We start from the raw sequence: 16130 nt of genomic DNA, 5'->3' as shown, positions 1-16130 counted from the left end.
AAATATCATGCGAACAGCTGAGTGATGCAGTTTCCAGGAGCAGGAGCGTGAACGTGCTTCATAAACATTGGGAAGTGCTAGAACAACTATCATAGACAGCGTACCCTTTGAAATGTTCTGCCTGTGTTATCTCAGGTGATTTACAGGTTATTTTTATTTTGTAGTTTACTGTTTGGGCTTTTTTAAAAATAAGATTAAGGATATTTTGGTGGAGTAACAGATTCCAAATAACCAAGTTTAATCCCAAATGAGGCCACTCTCTTCATCATTTAGACTTCAGAATATACAAAAAGAGAAAGTGTGTCTTTGGCTTCGTGAGAAATAGTCTGTGGTACCGTGTACTCTGTGATGCCTGGATAAACAGCATCCGTATGCCACATCGATATGATTAAAATTAATAGCAACTAACAAAACCCATTAAATGGCTCTTTTCCTGAAAGTTCAACAACAGAGGAACGCCATCTAACGTCCAGTGTGGGTCCCAACACGCCCAGGCCGCACAGCCACTTCACAAGCACCCTCTCAATTTTAGCCCCGTAATTACACATTAAAAAATAACACTTTTGCAGAGAATATCAAAAAATGAATTATGAATTTCTGAAAAAATATTTCTATCACTTATACGCTCTGGAAATTGTGAGTTTTCAGACAGGAGGTTAATGGTCTTCAATTCTTAAAAAAACTACATAAAGGCATAAGAGTGCCTCCAAATTTTTTTTTTTTTTTAATTTTAAACTTCTTGGCCCCAACTGTAGTGGAGAAGGAGAATAGGCTTTAAACAAGTTCAAATCCTGGCCCTGCCACTTGCTAGCTGTAATAAGCTTGGGTGTGTTTTTTAAACCTGAGACTGATATGAAGAGCTTATTACACAGTAGGTGTCTTAGTTATCTAGTGCTGCTAGAGCAGAAATACCACAAGTAAATGGCTTTAACAAACAGAAATGTGTTCTCCCACAGTTTAGGAGGCTAGTAGTCCAAATTCAGGGTACCAGCTCCAGGGGAAGGCTTTCTGTCTCTGCCAGCTCCCGGGGAAGGTCCTTGTCATCGATCTTTCCCTGCTCTGGGAGCTTCTCAGCACAACACTGCTTTCTTGGTGGCATGAGGTCCCTCACTTCTCTATCATATATCATAAGAAATTGGCTTAAAATACAACCTAATCCTATAGACTGAGTCCTCCCTTATTAACATAACTGCCTCTAATCCTGCCTCATTAATAGCAAATGTTATGATTTACAACACATAGGATAATCACATCAGACCACCAAATGGTGGACAACCACACAATACTGGGAATCACGGCCTAATCAAGTTGACACACGTTTGGGGAACTCAGTTCAATCCATAACATTCCACCCTTTGGCCCCCCAAAATTCATGTCCTTGCCACATGTAAAATACATTCACCCCATCATATCAAAGCTAAAGTCTTAGGTCAACTCCAAGTCCAAAATCTGCTGAGACAAAACTCCTCTTCATCTGTACAATCTGGAATATAAGTCATCTGCTTCCAAAGTACAATGGTGGAACAGACACAAGCCAGACTTTCCATAACAAATAGGAGAAACTGGAGGGAAAGAAGGAATAACAGGCGCCAAGCAAGTCAGCAGAACACATTACATTAGCTCTCAAGGTTTGAAAATAATCCTCTGTTCTCCGAATCCATCTAGGCAATGGCCCTGCCTCCCAGAATATGGGTGTTGCCCACATTCTCCAGATTCTGGGTGGAGGACCCTCAGCCCAGGGCTTTAGCTCTGTCTCCCAGGCCCACTGGAACGGCAACTCTGTTCCCTTGGCTTTAGGCAGCCCCATTCTAATAGTGGATCTGAGTGGCAGCTTTACCCCTTCAGCCCTGGCATGCCCCGCTCCTCTGTCCCTTGGGCGTGGTATCCTCACGCCCTCAGCTTTGGGCAGTGGATCTGACCCTATCCTGCTGGCACTTGTGAAAGGCAGCCCTACACTCCAGAACCGAGTTGGTGAAGATCTGACTCTTTGAAACCTAGAAGGCTGTGGCCTCACTCTTTTGAGACCCCAGAGATCATGGCCCTACGCTTTGAGACTGAGGTAGCTCTGCTTCTCAAGCTCCTTGTCTCTTCAGCTTCTGCTCCCTGGTTCCTTGTTCTCCCAGCCCCTCAACCCCTCAGGCTTCTCGGGCCAGCCTGGCCTCTGCCCTGCTCAGGCAAGTGACACAAAGCTCTTTACCTCTACTGATGAATACTTGGAGGCACCCCACTCTGCCAGTAAACCTTGGCCAGAAGGCACTCAGCTCTCTTGCTCTATAGGTCAGCAAGCCTAGCTCCACCAATAAATGCCCAGTGGCACCCCACTCCGCCAGGAAGCCTACTACCCGAAGGCACTCAGTTCTCTTGCTAAATGAGTCAGCTCCTGCACCATCTCATGCCAGTCTCCTGGTTCTGCTGCTGCCGTTTCTCTGCTACCACCACGGTTTCTCTGCTGCTGCTTCTCACCGTCTGCGCTGTATCCGGTGTTAGCGCTCTCCTCACTTCCTTCTGAGCCCTCACCAGAACTGTATTTGATGTCCATAATTCCACCCACAGTCTCTTCAAGGCAATCTAGGCTTTTTTACTATTAGGCACTTTAAAACTCTTCCAGCCTCTTTCCATTCACAGTTCCAAGACCATTTCCACATTTCAGGTATCTATTAAAGCAACATCCCACTCCTGGATCCCACTCCTGGTACCAAATTCTGTCTTAGTTACCTAGTGCTGTTATAACAGAAATACCACAAGTTGATGGCTTTAACAAAGGGAAATTTATCTCTCACAGTATAGTAGGTTAGAAGTCCAAATTCAGGGCGCAAGCTCCAAGGGAAGGCTTTCCCGCAGTTGGCTCTGGGAGAAGGTCCTTGTCATCAATCCTCCCCTTATCTAGGAGCTTCTCAGCACTGGGACTCCTGGTCCAAAAGATGTGCCTCCACTTCCCACACTTCTTTCTTGGTGGCATGAGGTCCCTCTCCTCTCTGCTGGAGTCTCTCTTTTATGTCTCTAAAGAGATTAACTCAAAATACAACCTAATCCTGTAGATTGAGTTCTGCCTCATTAGCATAACTGCCTCTAATCCTGCCTAACTAACATCATACAGGTTAGGATTTACAACAGATAGGATAATCACAACAGATTGCAAAATGGTGGATAACCACACAATACTAGCAATCATGACCTAGCCAACTGACACACGTTTGGAGAACACAATACAATCCATAACAATAGGGATCCGATAAATGATAAATGATAGTAACTAAGAAAATAGCCTTCCCAGTCTAATTTAAAAGTTAATACTTTTTTTTTTGGTTAATATAGCCTCTCCAGTCACCAGAATTTTTAAAAATGTTTTAATGAAAAGGCAACGTATGCGAGGTCAACAATTTCATTTCTCTCTAACCCCTTGCAAAAAATGACATAATCTGAGTTCTGTTTTGGTCCTTCTCCAGCCAGCCCCAAGTAAATTTAAAACGTTTTTTTTTTTAACCACTGAAGAAATTATTCAAACAGCTACTCTTAAGAAAGATCAGTGAGAACCAGTAAATTCCCTTCATTTTTTTTCTGACATCTAATAAATTATATAACAGAGCTTTAAACAATTAAAAACAGTAATTTTTACATGCTATTAAACAATTCCAAGAACATCTTCCTCATGATATTAACAAAAAACGTTTAATCTGATGTGTGTGTGTTCACGCACGCATAGCATGTATGTGTAAAAGAACCTCTTGTTTTACCCTTGGCTTAATTCCATTAAGCCCCTTGCAAATATCCCAAAATTAAGTCTCTTTTGAGCCTAACCATGTCATTAAGGTTACGGGTTTACTGCAGGTACAATATAAGTAAGAATTTAGCTATAACACACAGAAGACATCTCTTAAAAGGTCAGTGTGATTCGCCAAATCATTACTGGAGGTCTCTATGCACCAGGCCTGGGAACGCAAAGAAGAGAGAGAAACAGGCCCTGCTCTCTAGGAGCTCACTCTCTCCAGCACCATAGTCTGAGCCCTGACTTTAAGAGCCACAAGGCAGGACACTTAACAAAGTGAGTACGTGAAAGAGGGTGGGCTCCCTTCTCCACAAGCACTGCCTTCCCAAGAGACGAGGGCCTGGGGCAGCAGAGACTGTGGAGAGCAGAAGTGCTGCACAGGAGCAGGGATGCCTCCATTTCTCCTATCACTCTCTCTCCCTCTCTGTCTCTGTCTCTCTGTCTCTGTCTCTATGTCTCTCTCTCTCTTTCTCTCTCTCTCTGTCCCTCTCTCTGCCTCTCTGTCTCTCTCTCTCTCTGCCTCTCTGTCTCTCTGTCTCTGTCTCTCTTTCTCTCAGCCATGGATGTTTCCCTCTTTTTCCTCCTGCATTTTGGATGTTTGTCTCTGTCCCTCTGTCTTAGTCTTGGGTGTCTTTCCCTCCCAATCTCTTCACTTTGGATATCTTTTCTAGAGAAACAGAAGGATATTTAGAAAAAAAGACAAGGAAAATGAGGCAAAGGGTAAGAGAGGACCATAAAACAACTGAAATGGGTACTTTTTGATACAGTATAAACTAACTAAAGTTCTCAATTCTTTTCCTTCACTTAAAAATTAGAACGAATTCAGTATGGAGCCAGTCTCACTCACACACAGATGTGCATACCACATTTGGATGGGAGCACAGTATGGTACCAAGAGCACCACCCTGAGATAGAAGACATATGGTCCACTGAGTATGTCCCAGCTTTGCCTTCTCATCTGAAAAAAGAGGGAAAATAATCGTAGATCAGTGGCTCACTTTTTTTTTTTTTTACCAGAACCAGGTAGCGTTTCATTCTATTCTACATACAGTTGCTGTAAGTCGTAACCAATTCAACTGCACTTAACAACAACACGAAGAACTACAATTTCCATCCAGGGCAATATACACACCTCAAACAACTGAAAAAAAAAAAAAAAAAAAAAGCCCCATGAAACAATTCTTATCCTCAGTACATGCAATGTACTCTATAATTGTATACCTACTTTTGAAAACTTTTTTTTTAATTTTTATAATTTTTATTGTGCTTTAAGTGAAAGTTTACAAATCAAGTCAGTCTCTCAAACAAAAACCCATATACACCTTGCTACACACTCCCAATTACTCTTTTTTTTTAATGAGACAGCCCGCTCCCTCCCTCTACTCTCTCTTCTCGTGTCCATTTCACCAGCTTCTAACTCCCTCCACCCTCTCATCTCCCCTCCAGGCAGGAGGTGCCAACATAGTCTCAAGTGTCCACCTGATCCAAGAAGCTCACTCCTTACCGGCATCCCTCTCCAACCCATTGTCCAGTCCAATCCATGTCTGAAGAGTTGGCTTCAGGAGTGGTTCCTGTCCTGGGCCCACAGATAGTCGGGGGGCCATGACCACCGAGGTCCTTCTAGTCTCAGTCAAACCATTAAGTCTAGTCTTTTTATGAGAATTTGGGGTCTGCATCCCACTGCTCCCCTGCTCCCTCAGGGGTTCTCTGTTGTGTTCCCTGTCAGGGCAGTCATCGGTTGTAGCCAGGCACCACCTAGTTCTTCTAGTCTCAGGATGATGTAGTCTCTGGTTCATGTGGCCCTTTCTGTCTCCTGGCCTCGTAATCACCTTGTTCCTTGGTGTTCCTCATTCTCCTTTGACCCAGATGGGTTGAGACCAATTGATGCATCTTAGACGGCTGCTTGCTAGCGCTTAAGACCCCAGATGCCACTCTTCAAAGTGGGATGCAGAATGTTTTCTTAATAGATTTTATTATGCCAATTGACTTAGATGTCCCCTGAAACCATGGTCCACAGACCCCTGCCCCTGCTATGCTGGCCTTCGAACCATTCAGTTGTATTCAGGAAACTTCTTTGCTTTTGGTTTAGTCCACTTGTGCTGACCTCTCCCGTATTGTGTGCTGTCTTTCCCTTCACCTCAAGTAGTTCTTATCTACTATCTAATTAGTGAATGCCCCTCTCCACCCCTCTCACTCCCCTCCTCATAACCACAAAACAATGTTTTCTTCTCAGTTTAAACTATTTCTCAAGTTCTTATAATAGTAGTCTTATACAATATTTGTCCTTTTGTAACTGACTAATTTTACTCAGCATAATGCCTTCCAGATTCCTCTATGTTATGAAATGTTTCACAGATTCCTCACTGTTCTTTATCAATGTGTAGTATTGCATTGTGTGAATATACCATAATTTATTTATCTATTCATCTGTTGATAGGCACCTTGGTAGCTTCCATGTTTTTCCTATTGTAAACAGTGCTGCAATAAACATGGGTGTGCATATATCTGTGCAGGTAAAGGCTATTATTTCTCTAGGATATATTCCAAGGAGTGGGATTGCTGGATTGTATGGTAGTTCTATTTCTAGCTGTTTAAGGAAGTGCCAAATCGATTTCCAAAGTGGTTGTACCATTTTACATTTCCACCAGCAGTGTATAAGTGTTCCAGTCTCTCCACAGCCTCTCCAACATTTATTATTTTGTGTTTTTTGGATTAATGGTAGCCTTGTTGGAGTGAGAAGAAATCTCATTGTAGTTCAAAAACTATTTTTAAAGGGCCAGTTGCTATTCACAATTTTAAGTTCATAATCCACTAATGGGTCACAACTTCCATTTTAAAACCACTGGTCTTACAAAAATCCAAATTCTCTACCAGACCTAAGACTTTATGATTTCACACCACACGGGGCCTATCTGTCTGACCTGGCCTCAGGCTACCTCACTGTCTGCCACCTTTCCCCTCACCATCTGGTACAGTCACACTGGCTTTCCTGCTGGTACGGACAAACCACTGGACAAACAAGCAGGCTGCTACCTCATGATCTTCACACTTGCCATTCCGTCTGCCTAGACCTCTCCACTGCGAGGACCCCCATGGCTGTCCATGGTCTTACTTCCTTCAGGCCTCTGCTCAAACGTCAGCGACAAGGAGAGGCTTCCTGACTGCCCTAGCAGCACAGTTCCACCCTAACACATACGGGGTCTCCATGGGTCAGAAGCAACTCAACGGCAACTGCTTTTCATTCCCTACAAGCATCTTTCCCCAGTTCTCCAGCTCTCAATTTATCTAGCTAAATTCTTTACATTAAGAAGATTGATAAAGTGCTTCTGTTCTACCTCCTAGTTTGCTGCATAGTGCCTGATGTCTTAAAAGCTCGCAAGCAGCCATCCAAGGTACAATAGGTCTTCATTCAACTGGAGTAGCAGAGGAGGAAGAGTCAAGAATCTGAGGAGGAAATGCTACCAGTATGAACATCTGCCTTCTGTGCCATGAGAACAGCACTGAATGGTAGCCAGCTACCATTACTGACCATTTTGATCTAAGATTCTATAGAAGAATCCCGATCAAAAGGAGGAAAAAAATAACAGAACAGAATTTCAAATTCTCAATTAAATCCAGACCTTCTGGAGCAACTGAGGCTGGTGAACACCTAAAACTATTACCCCGAGATAATTTTAAATCTTAAACCTCAAACCAAACCTTTTCCTGGAAGTCTGAGCTGAACCACACAACAGTTTGACTTAGTAAGTGAAATATGTCTGCCTTGAGCATTGTGTTCTTTCAACTATTTATCTCTGTGGGCTCAGACTGAAGTTTATGGGGCAGTGACTTTACGTCAATGGTGGTGGAATAATTTAGAAAAGGGCAGTGAGAAGAGTTACAAAACTTGAATGTAAGCAGCATCACTGAATTGTACGTGTAGAATTTTTTGAAATGGTATATCCTTTGCTGTGTATTATTTTCACACACACACAAAAAAAATTAAAATTAATTTTTCTTTTAGAAAAAAGCAAAAAAAAAAAAAAAAAGATTGATAAAAGTTACTGTTATGGACGAGCAATGTCACCCAACAATATGTGTTCTAAATCCTAACCTCTATGCCTGCGGTTCCACAACTCACCTGTCAGTTTGCTGTACTATACTGGCTTGCCTGTTCTGTGATGCTGGAAGCTATGTCACCACTATTTCAAAAACCAGCGGGGTCACCCATGGGGAACAGGTTTCAGTAGAGCTTCCAGACTAAGACAAACTAGGAAGAAAGACCTGGCAATCTACTTCTAAAAACACTGGCCAGTGCACTGGAAAAACAATGTAATCCATCATATAAATAAAACAAAAGACAAGAACCACATGATCTTATCAATTGATGCACAAAAGGCATTTGAGGAAGTCCAACACCCATTCATGATAAAAACTCTCAGCAAAATAGGAATAGAAGGAAAATTCCTCAACATGATAAACGGTATCTATACAAAGCCAACAGCCAACATCATCCTAAATGGAGAGAGTCTGAAAGCACTGTGCTTGAGATCAGGAACCAGACAAGGATGCCCTTTAACACAACTCTTATTCAACATTGTGCTGGAGGTGGTAGCTGGAGCAATTAGGCTAGATAAAGAAATAAAGGGCATCCAAATTGGCAAAGAAGAGGTAAAAGTAACCCTATTTGCAGATGACATGATCTTATACACAGAAAACACTAAGGAATCCTCAAGAAAACTACTGAAACTACTAGAAGAATTCAGCAGAGTATCAGGATACCTGCTAAACATACAAAAATCAGTTGGATTCCTCTACACCAACAAAAAGAACATTGAAGAGGACATCAGCAAATCAATACCATTTGCAATAGGCCCCAAGAAGATAAAATATTTAAGACTAAATCTGATCAGAGACATAAATGACCTATACAAAGAAAATTACAGGACACCACCACAAGACACCAATAGAGACCTAAATAAGTGGAAAAACATACCTTGCTCATGGATAGGAAGACTCAACACTGTAAAAATGTCAGTTCTACCAAAATCAATCTATAGATACAATGCAATCCTGATCCAAATTTCAACAACATTTTTTAATGAGACGGAGAAACAAATCACCTGGAAGGGAAAGAGGCCCGAGATAAGTAAAGCATTACTGAAAAAGAAGAACAAAGTGGGAGGCCTCACACTACCTGATTTTAGAACATATTATACTGCCACAGTAATCAAAACAGCCTGGTACTGGTACAACAACAGATACACAGACCAATGGAACAGAATTGAGAATCCAGACATAAATCCATCCACGTATGAACAGCTGATATTTGACAAGGGCCCAAAGTCAGTTAAATGGGGAAAAGACAATCTCTTTAACAAATGGTGCTGGCATAACTGGATATCCATCTGCAAAAAAATGAAACAAGACCCATACCTCACTCCATGCACAAAAACTAATTCAAAATGGATCAAAGGCCTAAATTAAAATCTAAAACGATAAAGATCATGGAAGAAAAAATAGGGACAATGCTAGGAGCCCTAATACATGGCATAAACAGTATATAAAACATTACTAACAATGCACAAACACCAGAAGAGAAACTAGATAACTAGGAGCTCCTAAAAATCAAACACCTATGCTTATCCAAAGACTTCACCAAAAGAGTAAAAAGATTACCTATAGACTGGGAAAAAGTTTTTAGCTATGACAATTCCGATCAGCTTCTGATCTCTAAAATCTATATGATACTGCAAAAACTCAACAAAATACAAATAACCCAATTAAAAAATGGGCAAAGGAAATGAACAGACACTTCACCAAAGAAGACAATCAGGTGGCTAACAGATATATAAGGAAATGCTCAAGATCATACACCATTAGAGAAATGCAAATAAAAACTACAATGAGACCATCTCACCCCAACAAGGTTGGCATTAATCCAAAAAACACAAAATAATATATGTTGGAGAGGCTGTAGAGAGACTAGAGCACTTATACACTGCTGGTGGGAATGTCAAAAAGTACCACCACTTTGGAAATCGATTTGGTGCTTCCTTAAAAAATTAGAAATAGAACTACCATCAATTCCACTCCTTGGAATATATCCTAGAGAAGTAAGAGCCTTTACACAAACCGACATATGCATACCCATGTTCACTGCAGCACTGTTTACAATAGCAAAAAGATGGAAGCAGGTGCCCATCAATGGATAAATGGATAAATAAATTATGGTATATTCACACAATGGAATACTACGCAATGATTAAGAACAATGATGAATCTGTGAAACATCTCATAACATGGAGGAATCTGGAAGGCATTATGCTGAGCAAAATCAGTCAGTTGCAAAAGGACAAATATTGTGTGAGACCACTATTATAAGAACTCAAGAAATAGTTTAAACAGAGAAAAAAACATTCTTTGATGGTTACGACAGTGGGGAAGGAGGGAGGGAGAGGGGTAATCACTAATCAGATAGTACACGAGACTATTTTAGGTGAAGGGAAAGACAACACACAATACAGCAGAGGTCAGCACAAGTGGACTAAACCAAAAGCAAAGAAGTTTCCTGAATACAACTGAATGCTTCGAAGGCCGGCATAGCACGGGCAGGGGTCTGGGGACCATGGTTTCAGGGGACATCTAAGTCAATTAGCATAATAAAATCTATTAAGAAAACATCCTGCATCCCACTCTGGTGAGTAGTGTCTGAGGTCTTAAACACTAGCAAGTAGCCATCTAAGATGTATCAACTGGTCTCAACCCACCTGGAGCAAAGGAGAATGAAGAACACCAAAGACACAGGGTAATTACGACCCCAGGAGACAGAAAGGGACACATAAACCAGAGACTACATCAGCCTGAGACCAGAAGAACTAGATGGTGCTCAGCTACAACCGATGACTGCCCTGACAGGGAACATAACAGAAAATCCCTGATGGAGCAAGAGAACAGTAGGATGCAGACCTCAAATTCTCATAAAAAGATCAGACTTAATGGTCCGACTGAGACTAGAAGAACCCCGGAGGTTATGGTCTCCGGACCTTGTTAGCCCAAGACAGGAACCGTTCCCAAAGCCAACTCTTCAGACAGGGATTGGACTGGCCTATAAGACAGAAAATGATACTGGTGAGGAGTGAGCTTCTTGGCTGAAGTGGACACATGAGACTATGTGGGCAGCTCCTGTCTGGAGTTGAAAGGAGATGTCAGAGGGTGACAGGAGCTGGCTGAATGGAGACGGGGAACACAGGATGGAAAAGAGGAGTGTGCTGTCTCACTAGGAGAGCAACTAGGAGTATATCCCACTGAGCCCACTGCCGTCAAGTCAATTCCAACTCACACTGACCCTGAAGGACAGAGTAGAACTGCCCCATAGAGTTTCCAAGGAGCGCCTGGCAGATTCGAACAGCTGACCTCTTGGTTAACAGCTGTAGCACTTAACCGCTATGCCACCAGGGTTTCCAGGAGTACATAGCAAGGTGTATATCAATTTTTGTATGAGAGACTAACTTGAGTTGTAAACTTACACTTAAAGCACACATGCACATGCACACACACACACACACAAAACTGGCCTGCGAAAACCTTATGAAAAGCAGTAGAACACTGTCTGATACAGTACTGGAAGAGGAGCCCCTGAGGTTGGAAGGCACTCCAAAGATGACTAGGGAAGAGTTGCCTCCTTCAAAGCACAGTCAACCTTAATAACATGGATGGAGTCAAGGGTTCAGGACCTTTGTCTGCTGATGTGGCATGACTCAAAATGAGAAGAAACATCTGCAAACATCCATTAATAACAGAACATGAAATGCACGAAGTATAAATCTAGGAAAATTTGGAGTCGTCAAAAATGAAATGGACCACATAAAGATTGATATCCTAAGTGAAGAATATTCAATGTACCACAGAATGCCAAAAGAACGTATAAATCTGTTGTCTTAGGCTGGGTTGTCCAGAGCAACAAAGGCAGTAAAGTGTATAAGTATCAAAGAAACACCTCACGTGATTGTAGAGGTTGGAACATCCCAAGTCCATGGATTAGGATAGAGGCCTCTCCCAATTCACAGAACTACGGAAGCTGGTGAACCCAAGATCGGCAGGTAGGAGAGCAGGGCTCCCACTCACAGTCTGTGAAAGTCGAGGAATCCCAAGGTCAGCAGGCAAGGCCTCAAGGCTTCTCCTGATTAACACAGCTGCAGGGGCTGGCAAAGCAAAGATCGGCAGGTGGGGTAAGCAGGTCTCTTGCTCGCAGGCTGTGAAGACTGACAGGTAAGCTGCTAGCTCAAGTCCCAAGAACCAGAGGTCAGACAAGAGGCAGCTGCTGGATCCAGAACAAGCCAAAAACCTTGGGAAGGAGAACAGGAAGGATGTAGGTGACAGAGGGCAGAGAGATGAAGGCTGAGGCAGTGGTGAGCTACCACAGGCCCCACCCCCACTGGTACCACTCAGCAGATTCCATCATGGAGGTGATCACATATCAAATTTCAACAGGGAAGTGAGCACATTATAGAACTGCCAAAACACTGAGAATCATGGCCCAGCCAAGTTGACACACAATCTTAACCATCACATCTGTCTTAGAAGAAGTATAGTCAGAACGTTCCTTAGAAGCAAGCATGGTGAGACTTTGTCTCATGTATTTTGGACATGTTATCAGGAAAGTACAGTCCTTGGAGAAGAACAACATGCTTTGTAAAGTAGACGGTCAGCGAAAAAGAGAAAGACTCTCAATAAAGGGACTGACACAGCGGCTGTAACAATGGGCTCAAACGTAGCAACGATTATGAGGATGGCGGCGCAGGACTGGGCAATGTTTTGCTCTTTTGTACATCAGGTGGTTATGAGTTGGGCACCTAACAACACCTGTGGTTATAATGACATTTGGGAATGAGTTGTCTTTGTTAAATTAATGACACAAGATCAATGTAGGGGGTATTTCAGTCAATCTCTTTTGAGATATAAGAGATGAAATACAACTGCAAGGAAAGCTGGGGGAAGGGAGTTACCACGCCACATGAAGACTGCCCATGAGCAAAAGCTCAGAAGAGACAAGGACCCTCCTCCAGAGCCAGGAGAGAGAAGCCTTCCCTAGAGCCAGCACCCTGAATTTGGACTTCTGGTGTCCTAAACTGTGAGAAAATAAATTTCTGATTTTTAAAGCCATCTACTTGTGGTATTTCTGTTATAACTAAGATCATACAAACTAAACTCACTGAGGTCAAGTGGATTCCTACTCACAGCCACCCTGTAGGATAGGGTACAACTGCCCCATAGGGTTTTTAAGGCTGTAAATCTTTACAGAAGCAGACTGCCACATCCTTCTTTCATGGACTGGCTGGTGGACTTGAGCTGCCAACCTTTTCTTTAGCAGTCATGCACTTCACACTGTGCCAACAGCGCTCTTGATAACTAAGGCAGTTATATTCTTTTCTATATTCATAATTAAAAGTTAACTGATTTTTTACATGAAAATTAAATAGAACTAAAAATGTAACTCTTGATATGCTCTAATTCTGATCTGCCCACACCTGCATCTCTACTCCTTGAGGCATCCAGCATACCCACTCAGTGTAAACACCCAATCAATTCTCAATTTAATGCCATCAAAATTGAGACTACAATCACTTTGTCAAGGCTATCTTTTTCATAGCTTCACCTCTACCAAATTCTGCCACTTCTTTTCATCAAAGGCCCTTGGAGAGTGCCTTTAATACAATACGAACCTTTGCACTGAGGTAACTTTCCCGAAATATTTCTGTTAAATATGAAATTACACCTCGCCTTTTATCTCTCCAATCCAATGTGCCCAGGACACTACTGACAAAATAAACTTCCACTAGAAACCTTTGGTGGCTTCCCAAACTGTGTCCTACAAAACAAAGTTTAGACATTCAAAGCTTTATAAACCAAAAAAAAAACAAAACACCAAACCCAGTGCCGACTCATAGCAACCCTATAGGACAGAGGATAACTGCCCCATAGAGTTGCCAAGGAGCGCCTGGTGGATCTGAACTGCCAGCCCTTTGGTTAGCAGCCGTACCACTCAACCACTATACCGCTAGAGTTTCCTCAAAGCTTTATACATTCTGGAATTACCTTACCTGCCCCATAGCCAATTACCTTTCCTAAACTCTGCTATAGAAAACTGATCAGAAATGTATCTTATATGCAAGTTACAGATTGAATTGTGTCCCCCCAAAATATGTGTATTAATTTGGCTAGACCGTGATTCCCAGTATTGTGTGACTGTCCACCATTTCATCATCTGATGTGACTTTTCTATGTGTTGTAAATCCTATCACTATGATGTCAAAGAGATGAGATTAGCAGCAGTTATGTTGATGAGATCTACAGGATTAGACTGTGTCTTAAACCAATCTCTTTTGAAACATAAAAAAGAGAGGCAAGCAGAGAGACAAGGGGACCTCATACCAACAAGAAAGCAGTGCTGGGAGCAGAGCACGCTCTTTAGAAACGAGGTTCCTGCACGGAGAAGCTCCTAGACCACAGGAAGATTGATGACAAGGACCTTCCTCCAGAGCCAACAGAGACAAAAAGCCTTGCCCTGGATCTGAGGCCCTGAATTCCGGCTTCTAGCCTACCAGACTGTGAGAAAATAAATCTGTTAGTTAAAGCCATCCACTTGTATTTCTGTTATAGCAGCACTAGATGAGTAAGACAATACATATTGTGCTTTCTCCCATTTGCTTTTCCTCATATAAGTCTCCCATTTCTTAAATCCCCTCTCTAATTTCTCTAGTTTATCAAAAGCAGTGGCTTTTCTATCACAATCCACAGTGTTAAACAGGTTTAACCTTACCACGCAGTACCTCATACACGTACATGTGCACAGCCCATATTTACACAGCTCTTAATGTGAAACAGGCACTGTTCTAAGCATTTTAAATTACTAAGTCACTTGGTCCTCACCAAAACCCTTTAAATTAAGTACCACTATAATTATCTCCATTTTACAGCTGAAGAAAAAATGAGGCACTGGAAAAAAATAACACAAATTTGTAAAAAGATACAAAGAGAGTGTCAAAAAGTTCACAAAAGAATACTTGCCCATCTCATGTGTGACAAACTATGGTATTTTCTGTTCTAGAATGCTATTTCATTAAAATATAAATTGGTGGATGAGTCATTGAGTTCAAGACATTTCAACGGTCATAACTGTTTGAAAAATACTGATATAACTCCAACAAAATTCCAAAAACCGGCTCAAATCTTTCTTCTTCCAAAAATCTTCTTTTTACTACCTTAACACATTATCCCTTCCTCCTCTGAGCTCCTTCAGCACTCACTCTGCAATTAATCAAGTACGCCTTCAGAAATCTCTTTTTGTTGGTGTTAGGTGGCCATCAAGTCAGTTCAAACTCACAGAAACCACACGTATAATAGAACAGAACACTGCCCGTTCCATCAGAGTTAGGCTTAAGCTCATTGTTGCAGCCACTATGTCAATATATCTCATTGAGGGTCTTCCTCTTTTTCCGTGCCCCTCTACTTTAACAAGCATGATGTCCTTCTCCAGGGACTGGTACGTCCTGATAACACATCCAAAGTGCATGAGATGAAGTCTCATCTCCTCCCTTCTAAGAAGCACTCTAGCTATACTTCTTCTAAGACAGACTTGTTTGTTCTTCTGGCTGTCCATGCATGGTATATTCAACATTCTTCACCAATACCATAACTCAAAGGCATTACTTCTTCTTCCCCCCATGTGTCTGTCAGTTTGTACCATGGGGGCTTGTGTGTTGCTGTGATGCTGGAAGTTCTGCCACCGGTATTCAAATACGAGCAGGGTCACCCATGGCAGACAGGTTTCAGCTGAGCTTCCAGACTAAGAGAGATGAGGAAGAAGGACCCGGCGATCCACTTCTGAAAAGAATTAGCCAGTGAAAACCTTAAGAATAGCAAAGGAACACTGTCTGATATAGGGCTGGAAGATGAACCCCTCAGGTCGGAAGACACTACACAGTGGCTGTAACAACGGGCTCAAGCATAGCAACAATTATGGGGATGGCACAGGACCAAGCAGTGTTTCATTCCGTTGTGCACAGGGTCACTATGAGTGGGAATACAGTTGACAGCACCTAACAACAACAACAACACTTCTTTGGTCTTCCTTATTCATCATCCAGCTTTTGCATGCATATGAGGCAAATAAAGATACCATGGCTTTGGTTGGGTGCACCTTAGTCCTCAGAGTGACACCTTTGCTTTTTAACACTTTAAAGAGGTCTTTTGCCATAGATCTGCCCAATGCAAAACGTCATTTAATTTCCTGACTACTGCTTCCACGGGCATTGACTATGGATCCAAGCAAAATGAAACCCTTGACAATTTCAACGTTTACTCCCTTATCATGATGTTGCTT

The 16130-nt window shown here is 42.1% G+C and overlaps 1 protein-coding gene across 9 annotated transcripts in view; it reads right to left on the bottom strand.

The window, feature by feature from the left end:
* NME7 (NME/NM23 family member 7) overlaps positions 1-16130 on the bottom strand; it is a 498467-nt gene that overhangs the window by 458313 nt on the left and 24024 nt on the right. Inside the window, exon 1 of one of the 9 annotated variants that reach the window (XM_049881288.1) lies at positions 4630-4698. The exons of the other annotated variants lie outside the window; for them this stretch is intronic. The gene's annotated coding sequence lies outside the window, so the exon portion shown is untranslated. Of the gene's footprint in view, positions 1-4629; positions 4699-16130 lie in introns of those variants that run through there. 9 annotated transcript variants of the gene reach the window in all.

This window comes from Elephas maximus, chromosome 3 (genome assembly GCF_024166365.1).
Source record: "Elephas maximus indicus isolate mEleMax1 chromosome 3, mEleMax1 primary haplotype, whole genome shotgun sequence".
NCBI classification, from domain to species: Eukaryota; Metazoa; Chordata; class Mammalia; order Proboscidea; family Elephantidae; genus Elephas; species Elephas maximus.
This window is presented reverse-complemented; position numbering and strand designations above follow the sequence as displayed.